General features: G+C 42.6%; 1 pseudogene; it reads left to right on the forward strand.

The window, feature by feature from the left end:
• Positions 1 to 18,515, forward strand: part of LOC112239890 — a 97,163-nt pseudogene extending 78,648 nt beyond the window's left edge.
• The last annotated feature ends 1,912 nt before the right edge of the window (positions 18,516 to 20,427 follow it).

The following is a 20,427-nucleotide window of genomic DNA, read 5'->3' on the forward strand; positions in this document are numbered from 1 at the left end:
TTCTCTCGCTCCTCTCTCTCTTTCTATCTCCCGTGCCCTCTCTCTTTCTCTCGCTCCTCTCTCTCTTTCTATCTCCCGTGCCCTCTCTCTTTCTCTCGCTCCTCTCTCTCTTTCTATCTCCCGCGCCCTCTCTTTCTCTCGCTCCTCTCTCTCTTTCTATCTCCCGTGCCCTCTCTCTTTCTCTCGCTCCTCTCTCTCTTTCTATCTCCCGCGCCCTCTCTCTATCTCTCGCTCCTCACTCTCTTTCTATCTCCCGTGCCCTCTCTCTTTCTCTCGCTCCTCTCTCTCTTTCTATCTCCCGTGCCCTCTCTCTTTCTCTCGCTCCTCTCTCTCTTTCTATCTCCCGTGCCCTCTCTCTTTCTCTCGCTCCTCTCTCTCTCTTTCTATCTCCCGCGCCCTCTCTCTATCTCTCGCTCCTCTCTCTCTCTTTCTCTCGCTCCTCTCTCACTTTCTATCTCCTGCGCCCTCTCTCTTTCACTCTCCATTTACCTCCCTCTTTCCTCTCTCCTCTCTCTCTCTCTCTCCTTCTCTCTCTCTTGTCCTCACTCTTGTCCTTAACTCTCTCTCTCCTTTCTTATTCAGCCTTAACTCTCTCTCTCTCTCTCTCCTTTCTTATTCAGCCTTAACTCTCTCTCTCTCCTTTCTTATTCAGCCCTTAACTCTCTCTCTCTCCTTTCTTATTCAGCCTTGACTCAATTCAAGGGCTTTATTGGCATGGGAAACATGTGTTAACATTGCCAAAGCAAGTGAGGTAGATAATATATAAAGTGAATATATGAAGTGAAATAAACAATACAAATTAACAGTAAACATTACACATAGAGAAGTTTCAGAACAATAAAGACATTACAAATGTCATATTATATATATACAGTGTTTTAACAATGTTCAAATGGTTAAAGGACACAAGATAAAATAAATAAGCATAAATATGGGTTGTATTTACAATGGTGTTTGTTCTTCACTGGTTGCCCTTTTCTCGTGGCAACAGATCACAAATCTTGCTGCTGTGATGGCACACTGTGGAATTTCACCCAGTAGATATGGGAGTTTATCAAAATTTGATTTGTTTTCGAATTCTTTGTGGATCTGTGTAATCTGAGGGAAATATGTCTCTCTAATATGGTCATACATTGGGCAGGAGGTTAGGAAGTGCAGCTCAGTTTCCACCTCATTTTGTGGGCAGTGAGCACATAGCCTGTCTTCTCTTGAGAGCCATGTCTGCCTACGGCGGCCTTTCTCAATAGCAAGGCTATGCTCACTGAGTCTGTACATAGTCAAAGCTTTCCTTAATTTTGGGTCAGTCACAGTGGTCAGGTATTCTGCCACTGTGTACTCTCTGTTTCGGGCCAAATAGCATTCAGTTTGCTCTGTTTTTTTGTTAATTCTTTCCAATGTGTCAAGTAATTATCTTTTTGTTTTCTCATGATTTGGTTGGGTCTAATTGTGCTGCTGTCCTGGGGCTCTGTAGTGTGTGTTTGTGTTTGTGAACAGAGCCCCAGGACCAGCTTGCTTAGGGGACTCTTCTCCTGGTTCATCTCTCTGTAGGTGATGGCTTTGTTATGGAAGGTTTGGGAATCGCTTCCTTTTAGGTGGTTATAGAATTTAACAGCTCTTTTCTGGATTTTGATAATTAGTGGGTATCGGCCTAATTCTGCTCTGCATGCATTATTTGGTGTTCTACGTTGTACACAGAGGATATTTTTGCAGAATTCTGCGTGCAGAGTCTCAATTTGGTGTTTGTCCCATTTTGTGAAGTCTTGGTTGGTGAGCGGACCTCAGACCTCACAACCATAAAGGGCAATGGGCTCTATGACTGATTCAAGTATTTTTAGCCAAATCCTAATTGGTATGTTGAAATGTATGTTTATTTTGATGGCATAGAATGCCCTTCTTGCCTTGTCTCTCAGATCGTTCACAGCTTTGTGGAAGTTACCTGTGGCGCTGATGTTTAGGCCAAGGTATGTATAGTTTTTTTGTGTGCTCTAGGGCAACAGTGTCTAGATGAAATTTGTATTTGTGGTCCTGGTGACTGGACCTTTTTTGGAACACCATTATTTTGGTCTTACTGAGATTTACTGTCAGGGCCCAGGTCTGACAGATTCTGTGCATAAGATCTAGGTGCTGCTGTAGGCCCTCCTTGGTTAGTGACAGAAGCACCAGATCATCAGCAAACAGCAGACATTTGACTTCAGATTCTAGTAGGATGAGGCCGGGTGCTGCAGACTTTTCTAGTGCCCGCACCAATTCATTGATATATATGTTGAAGAGGGTGGGGCTTAAGCTGCATCCCTGTCTCACCCCACGACCCTGTGTGAAGAAATGTGTGTGTTTTTTGCCAATTTTAACTGCACACTTGTTGTTTGTGTACATGGATTTTATAATGTCGTATGTTTTACCCCCAACACCACTTTCCATCAGTTTGTATAGCAGACCCTCATGCCAAATTGAGTCAAAGGCTTTTTTGAAATCAACAAAGCATGAGAAGACTTTGCCTTTGTTTTGGTTTGTTTGGTTGTCAATTAGGGTGTGCAGGGTGAATACATGGTCTGTTGTATGGTAATTTGGTAAAAAGCCAATTTGACATTTGCTCAGTACATTGTTTTCATTGAGGAAATGTACGAGTCTGCTGTTAATGATAATGCAGAGGATTTTCCCAAGGTTACTGTTGACGCATATTCCACGGTAGTTATTGGGGTCAAATTTGTCTCCACTTTTGTGGATTGGGGTGATCAGTCCTTGGTTCCAAATATTGGGGAAGATGCCAGAGCTAAGGATGATGTTAAAGAGTTTTAGTATAGCCAATTGGAATTTGTTGTCTGTATATTTGATATATTTTATTTTGTTCTGTAACTCATTCAATGTAATTGGAGAATCCAGTGGGTTCTGGTAGTCTTTAATAGTTGATTCTAAGATCTGTATTTGATCATGTATATGTTTTTGCTCTTTATTCTTTGTTATAGAGCCAAAAATATTGGAGAATTGGTTTACCCATACATCTCCATTTTGGATAGATAATTGTTTGTGCTGTTGACTCTCTCTCTCTCTCTCCTTTCTTATTCAGCCCTTAACTGTCTCTCTCTCTTCTTATTCAGCCCTTAACTCTCTCTCTCTCTCTCCTTTCTTATTCAGCCTTGACTCTCTCTCACTCTTTCTTATTCAGCCCTGAACTCTCTCTCTCCTTTCTTATTCAGCCCGTAACTCTCTCTCACTCTTTCTTATTCAGCCCTGAACTCTCTCTCTCCTTTCTTATTCAGCCTTGACTCTCTCTCCATCTCTCTCTCCTTTCTTATTCAGCCCTTAACTCTCTCTCACTCTTTCTTATTCAGCCCTGAACTCTCTCTCTCCTTTCTTATTCAGCCTTGACTCTCTCTCTTTCCTTTCTTATTCAGCCTTTACCAGATGATAACGCCCACACAGAGGGTTCCCTTCCTCACACTCACTCCTCTTCTCTCTCTTTCCCATTCCCCTTTTCATGGCTCTCTTACTCTATCCTCCATATCTCTTCAGTGATTGGGTTAATTCTAATTGAAGTCAGTCAATTCAGGAAGTAAACTGAAATAAAAAAAATTTAATCACTTCCTGAATTGATGGACTTTAATTCAAATTGACCCCAACCCTGCTGATGTCATTGCTAAATGATCTCCCTCTCTCCCTGTGTGTGTGTGTGTGAGAGAGAGAGACACACGTGTCTACTTCCTTTGTCACCTTTGACATGAGCTAAAGGTCACAGGTAAACACATGTTAGCCAGTGACACGCAGCGTTGAAGGGGAGGTAGGTGGGAGGTCGTTGCCAGGGTAATTGGAAGTTTGTTGATGTTACGTGTTCTCCAAGAAAACACCATTCTAATGCCTTGTCCTCATTGCTAATTATACACGTTACACACATTAGATATCAATTACACTGTAAGCAGAAACTACATTTTACCATGGGGACACAGAGTAATCATATAAAGCTGTAGAAACCATGTTCTCTGAGTTGGTAATTGCCATTGACAATCCACAAACACATAACAATCATTACCATTGTCACGTAGAGTAGGCCAGAAGGCTAAACTGGAAAACTTAACCTTTGTCAAAATAAAAAGATGGCAGAGCCGCAAATGTTCTTCTGTGCTTCTGGGTGTTTATTTACAAAGTGTTCCAGAACAAAAACAACAGTACTGCCATCAAACATATGGGACAGCTAAACACAATGCTGCCCCATTCACAGCTCAATCCAAAATGCCTCTCCATGAACTGAAAGAGAGGCTCCTTTTGTAGGGGTAGCCCCTCCCCTCAGAACAATTAACACTAATTAATTAAGCAATTACCTATTCAAACCTACATTTTACATTTAACTAAACATACTAAAGTATATACATTGCAACACGTTTATGAAACAATATCCCAATATGACATTTACAAAATTACATCACTACTGACATAGTGTCTTTCAATATGCCCATTTACATCAATTTACATTTACATCAATATGTCCATTTACATTAATGAGCCATTCGGGACAGGCACTACAAAGTCAGCCCAATTCCCTTAGCTCGGGTCCTTATCCAGCATACCCAGAAGCTACAGAGTTTGAGAGAGAGGAACAGAACAAACAAACAACGCGCTAATCCATAACAACGATAAGTAAAATACATATTGCTTATATTAAATATGAACACTTGTCTATTTCTTTATACCATAACCGGTTACTGAGGTAAGTGTGAAATGTATTTACTAAGATAGTGAAGTTAATTTGTGTGTCGGCCCACATTGTTAATTTATCTGATAACGGAGCAGGGAGGAGTGAAGAATGTGTGCGTGCGTTAAAGAACCAAATGCTGCCCGCGGCAAGTTACGGACGTCTACGTCACAACCATTATTAATGATAATAATTGATAATTTCCAGTTAAAAAATAAACAAAAAATCATTGATAATAATATCACCTAGATTCCAGCTCATCCCTCTGGTCCTCCTCTCTGGTCCTTGACCTGTCAGGACAGTACATGTTATCCTGTAATCCCACATTAAGCGTTACCACACAGTTAATCCGATTAGTGACCAGATGTTGGACTGTTTTGCTGGAGTTATTGGGTTTTGGGCTCTAGACTGTGAAACTGTTTATATTGAGAGGATGCCCTCCCCCCGCCCTGAGGTACATTCCAATGCTCACAGTGGAGGAGTGAGTGGACTTAGTGATGTCATGTCCTTAGCCCTCACTGTCTCCCCCTCATATGGAGTGGTCACCCACAATTCCCAGCAACCTGCCCACCCTCATGGTTCACTCCCCTTCAACCACCTGTTGATATGATAATAACATGAATATGTAGTATATAATATGATAATAACATGAATATGTAGTATATAATATGATAATAACATGGATATGTAGTATATAATAATATGATAATAACATGGATATGTAGTATATAATACGATAACATGGATATGTAGTATATCATAATACGATAATAACATGGATATGTAGTATATCATAATATGATAATAACATGGATATGTAGTATATAATATGATAATAACATGGATATGTAGTATATAATAATACGATAATAACATGGATATGTAGTATATAATAATACGATAATAACATAGATATGTAGTATATCATAATACGATAATAACATGGATATGTAGTATATAATACGATAATAACATGGATATGTAGTATATAATACGATAATAACATGGATATGTAATATATAATGATATGATAATAATATGGATATGTAATATATAATGATATGATAATAACATGGATATGTAGTATATAATACGATAATAACATGGATATGTAGTATATAATACGATAATAACATGGATATGTAGTATATAATATGATAATAACATGGATATGTAGTATATAATATGATAATAACATGGATATGTAGTATATAATATGATAATAACATGGATATGTAGTATATAATACGATAATAACATGGATATGTAGTATATAATACGATAATAACATGGATATGTAGTATATAATATGATAATAACATGGATATGTAGTATATAATATGATAATAACATGGATATGTAGTATATAATATGATAATAACATGGATATGTAGTATAAATCATAATATAATATGATGGTTAGTTAGTATATATGTGGCCCATGCGGGAATCAAACCTCTAACTCTGGGGTTGCTAGCACCATGCACTAACAGGTGGAGCCGTCAGAACCACCACCATTGTTCTCCAAATTGCGTTTCCATTTGGTCATAGTGAGTTTGCTGTGTTATGTAAGGAAGGATCCAGAATAGAAACAAAGCTGACTCCAGGTACGAGGTCAGGCCATGATAACCATATGGCACCAGCATGGCTGGCCAGTGCCCAGGTAGGGGGAAGCCATACGGCACCAACATGGCTTCCCTGTGCCAAGGTACAGATGTAGGATCTTAATTTGAACCAGTTTGCTACAGCAGGAAAATAATTCTGCAGCAACAAGACATGTGAATTATTATGTGGATGGACATTTGTGTAGGGGTTGATACATTTTTCATAAGCCAAAATCAAGTCTGACATTTCAAATACACTACAAGTTCTCCTGCAGCAGGGTGATCAAGTTAAGATCCTACATCTGTAGGGGGAAGCCATTGTCTGTGCCCAAAAATGTTTGTACCGTGTATGGTGCTGCTACCATGTTGTGTTGTCATGTGTTGCTGCCTTGCTATGTTGTTTTCTTAGGTCTTTCTTTATGTAGTGTTGTGTTGTCTCTCTTGTGGTGATTTGTGTTTTGTCCTATATTTATATTGTAATTCTATTATTTTTTTAAATCCCAGGCCCCCGTCCCCGCATGAGGCCTTTTGCCTTTTGGTAGGTGGTCATTGTAAATGAGAATTTGTTCTTAATTGACTTGACTAGTTAAATAAAGGTTAAATACATTTTTTTTTAAATAAAAAAATGGCAGCAACATGGCTGGCTGGGAAGGAGATGCACATATGGCCCTAATAGGGATACCAGATTGAGTAGGGAGAAAACCTAACAATGGGATTTCCTGAGGTTCAACGTTATCTTCCTTTCGTAAACTATCTCTGATCTGAATTAATATTGTGTTAATTAATATGTGTTCAGTATCAACACTGAAAACAGCAGGACACGTGAAAGAATGACAGTTATTGAAGATGTCTAACCTCTTGCAGTCTCTATTCCCCACAGTCTGTTGTACTGATCCTGTTATAAGCTTTAGGAGAAGTCTATCTGCAGACCTCCTCCCAAATAAATAGGAAGGTGGAGCTAGTCTTGGTCCTGAAAGTACCGGAGTAAAACGGAGCAGACATAAACTGCCATCATTTATCACTATCATCTTAACCATGAGATGAATCAGCTGACAGATGACATTTGACCTGCAAATCTACTAAGGGTTCTGTGGATACTAGATGTTTATTAAACCTGCTCTCCAATAACCTGTCCTGTCTGTCAGTATTCTAGAGGAACTTCAGTTCACTAAAACATGACCTGTAGGATTTAACCATTGGATGCCACTTCAAACAACTGTTACGTTACAACCAATAAGAACCCATAACCCAAGATGTTGACACACACATAGGTTATGACAAGGGGGGTAACAGCACCCATATGTGACTAACAAGGATGATAGCGTTGTAACTATGTGACTAACAAGGTTGATAGTGTTGTAACTATGTGACTAACAAGGATGATAGTGTTGTAACTATGTGTAACAAGGTTGATAGTGTTGTAACTATGTGACTAACAAGGACGATAGTGTTGTAACTATGTGACTAACAAGGATGATAGTGTTGTAACTATGTGACTAACAAGGATGATAGTGTTGTAACTATGTGACTAACAAGGATGATAGTGTTGTAACTATGTGTAACAAGGTTGATAGTGTTGTAACTATGTGACTAACAAGGTTGATAGTGTTGTAACTATGTGACTAACAAGGTTGATAGTGTTGTAACTATGTGACTAACAAGGTTGATAGTGTTGTAACTATGTGACTAACAAGGACGATAGTGTTGTAACTATGTGACTAACAAGGATGATAGTGTTGTAACTATGTGACTAACAAGGATGATAGTGTTGTAACTATGTGACTAACAAGGATGATAGTGTTGTAACTATGTGACTAACAAGGATGATAGTGTTGTAACTATGTGACTAACAAGGTTGATAGTGTTGTAACTATGTGACTAACAAGGTTGATAGTGTTGTAACTATGTGACTAACAAGGATGATTGTGTTGTAACTATGTGACTAACAAGGATGATCGTGTTGTAACTATGTGACTAACAAGGATGATAGTGTTGTAACTATGTGACTTACAAGGATGATAGTGTTGTAACTATGTGACTAACAAGGATGATAGCGTTGTAACTATGTGACTAACAAGGATGATAGCGTTGTAACTATGTGACTAACAAGGATGGTAGTGTTGTAACTATGTGACTAACAAGGATGATAGCATTGTAACTATGTGACTAACAAGGATGATAGTGTTGTAACTATGTGACTGACAAGGATGATAGCGTTGTAACTATGTGACTAACAAGGATGATAGTGTTGTAACTATGTGACTAACAAGGATGATAGCGTTGTAACTATGTGACTAACAAGGATGATAGCGTTGTAACTATGTGACTAACAAGGATGATAGCGTTGTAACTATGTGACTAACAAGGATGATAGCGTTGTAACTATGTGACTAACAAGGATGATAGTGTTGTAACTATGTGACTAACAAGGATGATAGTGTTGTAACTATGCGACTAACAAGGATGATAGTGTTGTAACTATGCGACTAACAAGGATGATAGTGTTGTAACTATGCGACTAACAAGGATGATAGTGTTGTAACTATGTGACTAACAAGGATGATAGTGTTGTAGCTATGTGACTAACAAGGATGATAGTGTTGTAACTATGTGACTAACAAGGATGATAGTGTTGTAACTATGTGACTAACAAGGATGATAGTGTTGTAACTATGTGACTAACAAGGATGATAGTGTTGTAACTATGTGACTAACAAGGATGATAGTGTTGTAACTATGTGACTAACAAGGATGATAGTGTTGTAACTATGTGACTAACAAGGATTATAGTGTTGTAACTATGTGACTAACAAGGATGATAGTGTTGTAACTATGTGACTAACAAGGATGGTAGTGTTGTAACTATGTGACTAACAAGGATGATAGTGTTGTAACTATGTGACTAACAAGGATGATAGTGTTGTAACTATGTGACTAACAAGGATGATAGTGTTGTAACTATGTGACTAACAAGGAGATAGTGTTGTAACTATGTGACTAACAAGGATGATAGTGTTGTAACTATGTGACTAACAAGGTTGATAGTGTTGTAACTATGTGACTAACAAGGAGATAGTGTTGTAACTATGTGACTAACAAGGATGATAGTGTTGTAACTATGTGACTAACAAGGATGATAGTGTTGTAACTATGTGACTAACAAGGATGATAGCGTTGTAACTATGTGACTAACAAGGATGATAGCGTTGTAACTATGTGACTAACAAGGATGATAGCGTTGTAACTATGTGACTAACAAGGATGATAGTGTTGTAACTATGTGACTAACAAGGATGATAGTGTTGTAACTATGTGACTAACAAGGATGATAGTGTTGTAACTATGTGACTAACAAGGATGATAGTGTTGTAACTATGCGACTAACAAGGATGATAGTGTTGTAACTATGTGACTAACAAGGATGATAGTGTTGTAACTATGTGACTAACAAGGATGATAGTGTTGTAACTATGTGACTAACAAGGATGATAGTGTTGTAACTATGTGACTAACAAGGATGATAGTGTTGTAACTATGTGACTAACAAGGATTATAGTGTTGTAACTGTGTGACTAACAAGGATGATAGTGTTGTAACTGTGTGACTAACAAGGATGATAGTGTTGTAACTATGTGACTAACAAGGATGATAGTGTTGTAACTATGTGACTAACAAGGATGATAGTGTTGTAACTATGTGACTAACAAGGAGATAGTGTTGTAACTATGCGACTAACAAGGATGATAGTGTTGTAACTATGTGACTAACAAGGTTGATAGTGTTGTAACTATGTGACTAACAAGGAGATAGTGTTGTAACTATGTGACTAACAAGGATGATAGTGTTGTAACTATGTGACTAACAAGGACGATAGTGTTGTAACTATGTGACTAACAAGGACGATAGTGTTGTAACTATGTGACTAACAAGGATGATAGTGTTGTAACTATGTGACTAACAAGGATGATAGTGTTGTAACTATGTGACTAACAAGGTTGATAGTGTTGTAACTATGTGACTAACAAGGATGATAGTGTTGTAACTATGTGACTAACAAGGACGATAGTGTTGTAACTATGTGGCGGTAAAGTTGCTAGGGATAGCACCTTGGAGTTGTTGTGACATCATTATGACACACAATTTCAGAGTGTGCCAGCCAGCAAATGCAATGACATTTCCTACCTGCACGTTATCTGTCTACCTTCTGATTAAAACACACTCTCCTAGGTTGAATGAACTCTCCCACCAGCCCTAAAAACTGCTGTGTGTGTGTGTGTGTGTGTGTGTGTGTGTGTGTGTGTGTGTGTGTGTGTGTGTGTGTGTGTGTGTGTGTGTGTGTGTGTGTGTGTGTGTGTGTGTGTGTGCAGTCCTTGACTGCGGTGGACTCATGCTGATTAGCAGTGCTGCCAGGTCCTTTGTGCTCCTCAGACGGGGGGATAATTGTTTTGTTCACTGCACAGCATCTCTTTGAAGTCCTCATTCAATTTATGTCTTCAGAGATGTTCCCTCATTCAAAGGAAGGGGTTGAGGGGATTTTTCAGGCCCCTGTGTTGTAATTGCATAGCAACCTACTAAACCATACAGAATATACATAATGTACATATATAACAAGGCTAGCTAGGCATCCCTGGTGCTGGAGTTCCAGAAGCAGTGTGTTTTTCCAGCCATGCAGCACACCTGACTGTACTTAGCATCTAAAACACTGAGCTAATTGATCCATTTCACTGATTGATACATGCTCCCTCACTGCCACCCTCCAGGGTGTCCTACTGATGATTTAACAGTGTTCTTCAACCCTGGTCTTGGAGAACCACAGTGTGTGTGTGCAGGCTTTTGTTCTACCACAGCACTAACACACCTGGTTCAATTAATCAAGCTTGATTTGTTGAATGGTGTGTGTTAGAATGTGATTTGATATGGCAGAGGCTGTGACTGTGACTCCTCCCAGGTCTCTCCTCTGACTCTCTCTAAGGACAGGTCTGTGTGGATGAATAGTATTGGGCTGTGGAGGCTGACTCTCTCTAAGGACAGGTCTGTGTGGATGAATAGTATTGGGCTGTGGAGGCTGACTCTCTCTAAGGACATGTCTGTGTGGATGAATAGTATTGGGCTGTGGAGGCTGACTCTCTCTAAGGACATGTCTGTGTGGATGAATAGTATTGGGCTGTGGAGGCTGACTCTCTCTAAGGACAGGTCTGTGTGGATGAATAGTATTGGGCTGTGGAGGCTGACTCTCTCTAAGGACAGGTCTGTGTGGATGAATAGTATTGGGCTGTGGAGGCTGACTCTCTCTAAGGACAGGTCTGTGTGGATGAATAGTATTGGGCTGTGGAGGCTGACTCTCTCTAAGGACATGTCTGTGTGGATGAATAGTATTGGGCTGTGGAGGCTGACTCTCCCTAAGGACAGGTCTGTGTGGATGAATAGTATTGGGCTGTGGAGGCTGACTCTCCCTAAGGACAGGTCTCTGTGTGGATGAATAGTATTGGGCTGAGGAGGCTGACTCTACGTAAGGACAGCGTGTGACTGACTGTATGTGAGCAAATGTGTGTGGAGGGACAGAGAGAGTAGGGACTGTTGTACTCTCCAGGAGAAGAGAAAAACAGAGGAGTGTGTTGAAAGAAGACATTGTCTGTGTGTGGAGGGAGAGGAAGAGAGATAGAGACTGAGAACGAGAGAGAGGAAGATAGAGGGAAAGATAGAGGGAGATGGGGAAGAGGCCGGGTAGATCTGCTGCCTGACTTGCTAAAGTGTAACTGTGTGTGTGTGTGTTCTCTCCGTGCAGATAAAAAATGCTGCGGCCAATGTTCTGAGGGAGACTTGGCTCATCTACAAACACACCAAACTACAGAAGAAGATTGACCACTCCAGAGTCCGCAAACACCAGAGGAAGTTCCTGCAGGCCATCCACCAGTGAGAGCACACACACATCACATCTCTGACCCGCAGCCCTCAATACACTTACATGTATTAACAACCCAGACATATTGTCTAGCCTAGGTCTCTGTGGTTAGTTCAAGGACAGGAAACACTGCATTGTGATTGGTTGACAGGGCTGACCCAGCATCATTATGAGAATCATCCTGATAGACGTGATTAACTATTTCTAGCTAGCTCATCCATGATGAATGAAAAACGCCATTGACCATGCAAACAGTGGTTAACCTGTGTTAATTAGTTGTAGAGGTTGGCTAGCTAGTCTGACACCTGTCTAGTCTGACGTGAAAATAGATTAGACAATGATGGGTTTATACCTGCTCTGGAAGCCGAATGGAACTCCTCCAGTGAATGGTGCTAACTGAAGCTGTTGGCTTCTACTGTATGTACTTCCTGGTCTGGTCTATGCTGTCTAATTCTAGAATCTGATGCTATACACCTGCTGCTAACCTAGCTGGGCTAATAACTGTTACCTGGCTGTGACCTAGCAGTTTTCTGGCTTAACTCTTTTGTGGATGCATCATCGATGTGTGTGTGTGTGTCACAGTGTGTAAGTGTGTGACACAGTGTATGTGTGTGTTTCTTTGCAGACTGCGTAGTGTGAAGATGGAGCAGAGGAAACTGAGTGATCAGGCCAACACTCTGGTGGACCTCTCAAAGGTGACACACACACACACACACAGACACACATCACACACATAGAGCAATGTCAAATGCTGACATCTGTAATTATACAGAATATTGTTTACCTCTGCCACTGACTGGTGTCTTTGTGTACATGGACACTTCCGGATACAGAAAGCACCTCCTCCAAACAGCTAGGCTGCCCATAACAGTTGAAACGTAGCAGTAGCTCGCTAGTTACTTTGCTTTAGTCTTACTGTACTCAGGCCTGCAATCTGAAGGCCATGTTTTATTTATTTTTTATTTCACCTTTATTTAACCAGGTAGGCAAGTTGAGAACAAGTTCTCATTTACAATTGCGACCTGGCCAAGATAAAGCAAAGCAGTTCGACACATACAACAACAAGGAGTAAAACAAACATACAGTCAATAATACAGTATAAACAAGTCTAAATACGATGTGAGCAAATGAGGTGAGATAAGGGAGGTAAAGGCAAAAAAACAAAAAACAAAGGCCATGGTGGCAAAGTAAATCAAATATAGCAAGTGAAACACTGGAATGGTATATTTGCAGTGGGAGAATGTGCAAAGTAGAGGTAGAGATAATGGGGTGCAAAGGAGCAAATTAAATAAATACAGTAGGGGGAGAGGTAGTTGTTTGGGCTAAATTATAGATGGGCTATGTACAGGTGCAGTAATCTGTGAGCTGCTCTGACAGCTGGTGCTTAAAGCTAGTGAGGGAGATAAGTGTTTCCAGTTTCAGAGATTTTTGTAGTTCGTTCCAGTCAGTGGCAGCAGAGAACTGGAAGGAGAGGCGGCCAAAGGAAGAATTGGTTTTGGGGGTGACTAGAGAGATATACCTGATGGAGCGCATGCTACAGGTGGGTGCTGCTATGGTGACCAGCGAGCTGAGATAAGGGGGGACTTTACCTAACAGGTTCTTGTAGATGACCTGGAGCCAGTGGGTTTGGCGACGAGTATGAAGCGAGGGCCAGCCAACGAGAGCGTACAAGTCGCAGTGATGGGTAGTATATGGGGCTTTGGTGACAAAACGGATGGCACTGAGATAGACTGCATCCAATTTATTGAGTAGGGTATTGGAGGCTATTTTGTAAATGACATCGCCGAAGTCTATGTAGGATGATCAGTTTTACAAGGGTATGTTTGGCAGAATGAGTGAAGGATGCTTTGTTGCGAAATAGGAAGCCAATTCTAGATTTAACTTTGGATTGGAGATGTTTGATATGGGTCTGGAAGGAGAGTTAACAGTCTAACCAGACACCTAGGTATTCAGTCAGAACCGCCCAGAGTAGTGATGTTGGACAGGCGGGCAGGTGCAGGCAGGGATTGGTTGAAGAGCATGCATTTAGTTTTACTTGTATTTAAGAGCAATTGGAGGCCACAGAAGGAGAGTTGTATGGCATTGAAGCTTGCCTGGAGGTTAGTTAACAGAGTGTCCAAAGAAGGGCCAGAAGTATACAGAATGGTGTCGTCTGCGTAGAGGTGGATCAGAGACTCACCATCAGCAAGAGCGACATCATTGATGTATACAGAGAAGAAAGTCGGTCCAAGAATTGAACCCTGTGGCACACCCATAGAGACTGTCAGAGGTCCGGACAACAGGCCCTCCGATTTGACACACTGAACTCTATCAGAGAAGTAGTTGGTGTACCAGGCGAGGCAATCATTTGAGAAACCAAGGCTATCGAGTCTGCCGATGAGGATGTGGTGATTGAGAGAGGCGAAAGCTTTGGCCAGGTCAATGAATACGGCTGCACAGTGTTGTTTCTTATCGATGGCGGTTAAGATATCGTTTAGGACCTTGAGCGTGGCTGAGGTGCACCCATGACCAGCTCTGAAACCATGTACTGTTAGTCTATGTATGTGGCTGAGACTGCCAAATATCAGTGCGACTAACTTGCACTTATGTCCAAAGCTGTCCAAGCATGATACGAGGGGCTGGTATTTAAGAAGCACACAAACACACAAACACACAAACACACACACACCCACAAAAACATACAAACACATACACAAACACACCACATGCAATACCCTCTGACACACATAACTTTGCCCCCCAAATATATCTCAGCATTCCGCTGTTTCCATTCTGACCAGTCTGTTTCTGTGGCTTTGCGTCTCCTAGCAACCGGAACAAGTGTTAAAAATGGGATGACAGAGAGAGAAAACGAGAGGAGAGAGGGAGGGGGTGTATTTCTGTTAATGTGTGGGTGTGAATGCGTGAGAGAAAGAAAAAGAGAGAAAAAGAGAAAGAAAGTGAAAGAGGGTGGTTCGGTGTGTAGGTGGTGTGTGTGTGTCTCTGCCACAAATATTTTCAATCGGCCACTCTTTACCATGGTTACGCTGCTCTGATGGGCGATGGAGGGATGTTCAATCTACCTGTACTCTCTCTCTCTCTCTCTCTCTCTCTCCCTCTCATTTCTTATTCAGCCTTGACTCTCTCTCTCTCCTTTCTTATTCAGCCTTTACCAGATGATAACGCCCACACAGAGGGTTCCCTTCCTCACACTCACTCCTCTTCTCTCTCTCTTTCTCATTCCCTTTTTCATGGCTCTCTTACTGAATCCTCCATATCTCTCCAGTGATTGGGTTAATTCTAATTGAAGTCAAATCAAATCTAATTTTATTTGTCACATACACATGGTTAGCAGATGTTAATGCGAGTGTAGCGAAATGCTTGTGCTTCTAGTTCCGACAATGCAGTAATAACCAACGAGTAATCTAGCTAACAATTCCAAAACAACTACCTTATACACACAAGTGTAAAGGGATAAAGAATATGTACATAAAGATATATGAATGAGTGATGGTACAGAGCAGCATAGGCAAGATGCAGTAGATTGTATCGAGTACAGTATATACATATGAGATGAGTATGTAAACAAAGTGGCATAGTTAAAGTGGCTAGTGATACATGTATTACAAGGATGCAGTAGATGATATAGAGTACAGTATATACGTATACATATGAGATAAATAATGTAGGGTATGTAAACATTATATTAAGTAGCATTGTTTAAAGTGGCTAGTGATGTATTTTACATCAATTCCCATCAATTCCCATTATTAAAGTGGCTGGAGTTGAGTCCGTGTGTTGGCAGCAGCCACTCAATGTTAGTGGTGGCTGTTTAACAGTCTGATGGCCTTGAGATAGAAGCTGTTTTTCAGTCTCTCGGTCCCAGCTTTGATGCACCTGTACTGACCTTGCCTTCTGGATGATAGCGGGGTGAACAGGCAGTGGCTCGGGTGGTTGTTGTCCTTGATGATCTTTATGGCCTTCCTGTGACATCGGGTGGTGTAGGTGTCCTGGAGGGCAGGTAGTTTTCCCCCGGTGATGCGTTGTGCAGACCTCACTACGCTCTGGAGAGCCTTACGGTTGTGGGCGGAGCAGTTGCCGTACCAGGAGGTGATACAGCCCGCCAGGATGCTCTCGATTGTGCATCTGTAGAAGTTTGATTTTGGTGACAAGCCGAATTTCTTCAGCCTCCTGAGGTTGAAGAGGCGCTGCTGCACCTTCTTCACGATGCTGTCTGTGTGGGTGGACCAATTCAGTTTGTCTGTGATGTGTACGCCGAGGAACTTAAAACTTGCTACCCTCTCCACTACTGTTCCATCGATGTGGATAGGGGGGTGTTCCCTCTGCTGTTTCCTGAAGTCCACAATCATCTCCTTGGTTTTGTTGACGTTGAGTGTGAGGTTATTTTCCTGACACCACACTCCGAGGGCCCTCACCTCCTCCCTGTAGGCCGTCTCGTCGTTGTTGGTAATCAAGCCTACCACTGTTGTGTCGTCCGCAAACTTGATGATTGAGTTGGAGGCGTGCGTGGCCACGCAGTCGTGGGTGAACAGGGAGTACAGGAGAGGGCTCAGAACGCACCCTTGTGGGGCCCCAGTGTTGAGGATCAGCGGGGTGGAGATGTTGTTACCTACCCTCACCACCTGGGGGCGGCCCGTCAGGAAGTCCAGTACCCAGTTGCACAGGGCGGGGTCGAGACCCAGGGTCTCGAGCTTGATGACGAGTTTGGAGGGTACTATGGTGTTAAATGCTGAGCTGTAGTCGATGAACAGCATTCTCACATAGGTATTCCTCTTGTCCAGATGGGTTAGGGCAGTGTGCAGTGTGGTTGAGATTGCATCGTCTGTGGACCTATTTGGGCGGTAAGCAAATTGGAGTGGGTCTAGGGTGTCAGGTAGGGTGGAGGTGATATGGTCCTTGACTATTCTCTCAAAGCACTTCATGATGACGGAAGTGAGTGCTACGGGGCGGTAGTCGTTTAGCTCATTTACCTTAGCTTTCTTGGGAACAGGAACAATGGTGGCCCTCTTGAAGCATGTGGGAACAGCAGATTGGGATAGGGATCGATTGAATATGTCCGTAAACACACCAGCCAGCTGGTCTGCGCATGCTCTGAGGGCGCGGCTGGGGATGCCGTCTGGGCCTGCAGCCTTGCGAGGGTTAACACGTTTAAATGTCTTACTCACCTCGGCTGCAGTGAAGGAGAGACCGCATGTTTTGGTTGCGGGCCGTGTCAGTGGCACTGTATTGTCCTCAAAGCGGGCAAAAAAGTGACTTATTTAAAGTCAGTCAATTCAGGAAGTAAACTGAAATTTAAAAAATCAAATCACTTCCTGAATTGAGGGACTTTAATTCAAATTGACCCCAACCCTGCTGATGTCATTGCTAAATGATCTCCCTCTCTTCCTGTGTGCGTGTGTGTGCGTGCGTGGGTGTGTGTGTACAGATGCAAAGTGTGATGTACGAGCTGATGTCGGAGCTGAACGATCGCAGTGAGGACCTGGAGCGACAGATGCTGTCTCTGGAAACGCGGGTGGAACAGCTGACCGCCGGCTTCAGTGCCCTGCCTGCCCACCTGTCTGCCACGCTGTCTGCCCAGCACACCACCTTGCTCCACCTGCTCCGAGAGAGGGACTACAGAGGAGGAGGATGGGGAGGTGCAGGTGGAGGAGGGACAGCCCTGGTCCCTGTTGCTCAGCTGGCCCCTGCCCATTCCCTGACCCCAAGCCCAACTCTGGCCCCAGAGCCACAGCAGCCCCCAGAAGGAACCATAGAGGGCAGCACTAGTCCCAATACTAGCACCTCCAGTTGTTGAAGAGAGGAGGAGGAGAGGATGGGAAGGGGAAAGAAGAGGTGAGGGTAGAGGAGGAGATAGAGGGCCAGTAGGAATACGGGATGAGGAGGTCAGCCCCAATACTAGCAACTTCAGATGCTGCAGAGAGGAGGAGGGAGGGGGTGGTAAGGGAGGGCAGCCAGAAGCACAAAATAGAGGAGTGGGGGAAATGGGGGAGGGCGAGGGAAAGGATCACAGATAAGAGGCTGTGAGAGGGAGGGATGGGAGGTAGACAAGGTGAGGGATAGGAGGGCCAAGGAAGTGGAGGGAGGTTGGGAGAGAGAGAAGGAGATGGAAACGGAGAGGGGAGAAAGGGGGATGAAGGGGGAAACAGATAACCAGGACTAATTACAGAGGTCTTTAATGGAATCCAATCTAATGACAGGAAAACGTCTCCCTCTCTTTTTCCATTCGTCCCTCTCTATCCCTCTTTCTCTATATCTCTTTCTCTCCCTCCATCTCTCACCATCTTCCCTCCCATCCTTCCATCTCTTCCCCTCTTCCCTCCCCTCCCTCCATCTCTCCCCCTCTTCCCTCCCATCCCTCCATCTCTCCCCCCTCCATCTTCCCTCCCCTCCCTCCATCTCTCCCCCCTCTTCCCTCCCATCCCTCCATCTCTCCCCCTCTTCCCTCCCATCTCTCCCCCTCTTCCCTCCCCTCCCTCCATCTCTCCCCCTCTTCCCTCCCATCCCTCCATCTCTCCCCCCCCTCTTCCCTCTTCCCTCCCATCCCTCCATCTCTCCCCCTCTTCCCTGCCATCCCTCCATCTCTCCCCCTCTTCCCTCCCTCCATCTCTCCCCCTCTTCCCTCCCATCCCTCCATCTCTCCCCCTCTTCCCTCCCATCTCTCCCCCTCTTCCCTCCCATCCCTCCATCTCTCCCCCTCTTCCCTCCCATCCCTCCACCAGGAATGATTGACTATGACTTTTTGACCTTATGATCTATTTTCTATCTAACTGCTACTTGTGTGGTAACGAGCATCCCTTTAACGAACCATTTAATCAACGACCATAATACATACTAAACACCACACACACACACGCACACACACACACACACACACACAAACACACACACACACACACATACACACACACACACACACACACACACACACACACTCTCCATGTAGTATGCCTACCTTTTAACACACACATACACACACACCATGGCAACATAAACACACTACAACAAAATACACAGCAAACACACACATAAAATAGCACACAATATCGCGCAGCATTCTATAGTAGACTCTAAAACACTATAGTACAGCCTATACTATAGCCTATTACTGCTAAGCAGACAATGCACTAAGTCCAACTGAAAAGAAGATACTGCCAGGCATTTATTACTTGACGCAGAGAGCATAGACACTGTCCAAGGAAACACTACTGCCATATTTCCTTATGCACACACGTCCCCAAAACTCTGTTTTAATGAATGTATGCTGTACATTTCAAACCACAAGCACACAGTTTGCACAAGGGCACAGATATGCCTAAACCCACACACATACACACTGAACCACATCCACATAAGGACACACACACACACAATCTACCAAAGTGCTCTCTCTCAAATGGACTACAAAAGAGAGGCAGAAGAGGATGTCACTGGGGAGATGGGAAGAGGAGTTTCAGATTTCCTGACAATGTTTTTCAAGGAACATTGGATTTGGACTAGTACTAGTGCTTTGTGGACGGCACTTTTCACTGTGCTCGATGGACTGCCATAGACAGGGAATAAAGGAATATTAACCAGACAAAGGATACAGGCCATGGCAAGAGAGAAACGGTTGCTTACAAAACTTAACCCTATAGAGGGAGAGACTATATATCTGAGAGAATAATTATTATGTGATGGAATAAGATTTCTATTTCTATGGAGACCCTTTCGAAAACTGTCTTATAGTGACATTCTGTGGCCGGAATACTGAATTACACCCGCTTGGAATATTGTACTGTACAGTAAGTATACTGTTACTGAAATCTACATAGCTTTGTATTGCTCAGTCTTTTCTACCATTACGATTTAACGGTTATAGCTAATATCTACTATTATACTATAGTATTCTTCTCATTCGTCCTGACAATTATGATAAATGTATTAATAATAAACTTGAATAATAATAAATAATGGACAAGGGAAATGCGTTTGAGGGTGAAATGATTTTGTAATTATATTTTATCAGAGATAATTAATAAAGTATATATCTATATAACATCACTGAGTTATTGGGTGAATTTTGGCTTGTCTATTCTTTCTTCTTTGGAATCATTACAGTTTACCTGCAGTATAAAAACTACTCTGCCTGTAGACACCTGTCCTGTTCCGAAAGGTTGCAAGATCAAATCCCCACCTGTCATTCTGCCCCTGAGCAAGGCAGGTAACCCACTGTTCCCCGGGCGCCGAAGACGTGGGTG

The sequence above is a fragment of the Oncorhynchus tshawytscha genome, linkage group LG03 (genome assembly GCF_018296145.1).
Source record: "Oncorhynchus tshawytscha isolate Ot180627B linkage group LG03, Otsh_v2.0, whole genome shotgun sequence".
Taxonomy (NCBI): domain Eukaryota; kingdom Metazoa; phylum Chordata; class Actinopteri; order Salmoniformes; family Salmonidae; genus Oncorhynchus; species Oncorhynchus tshawytscha.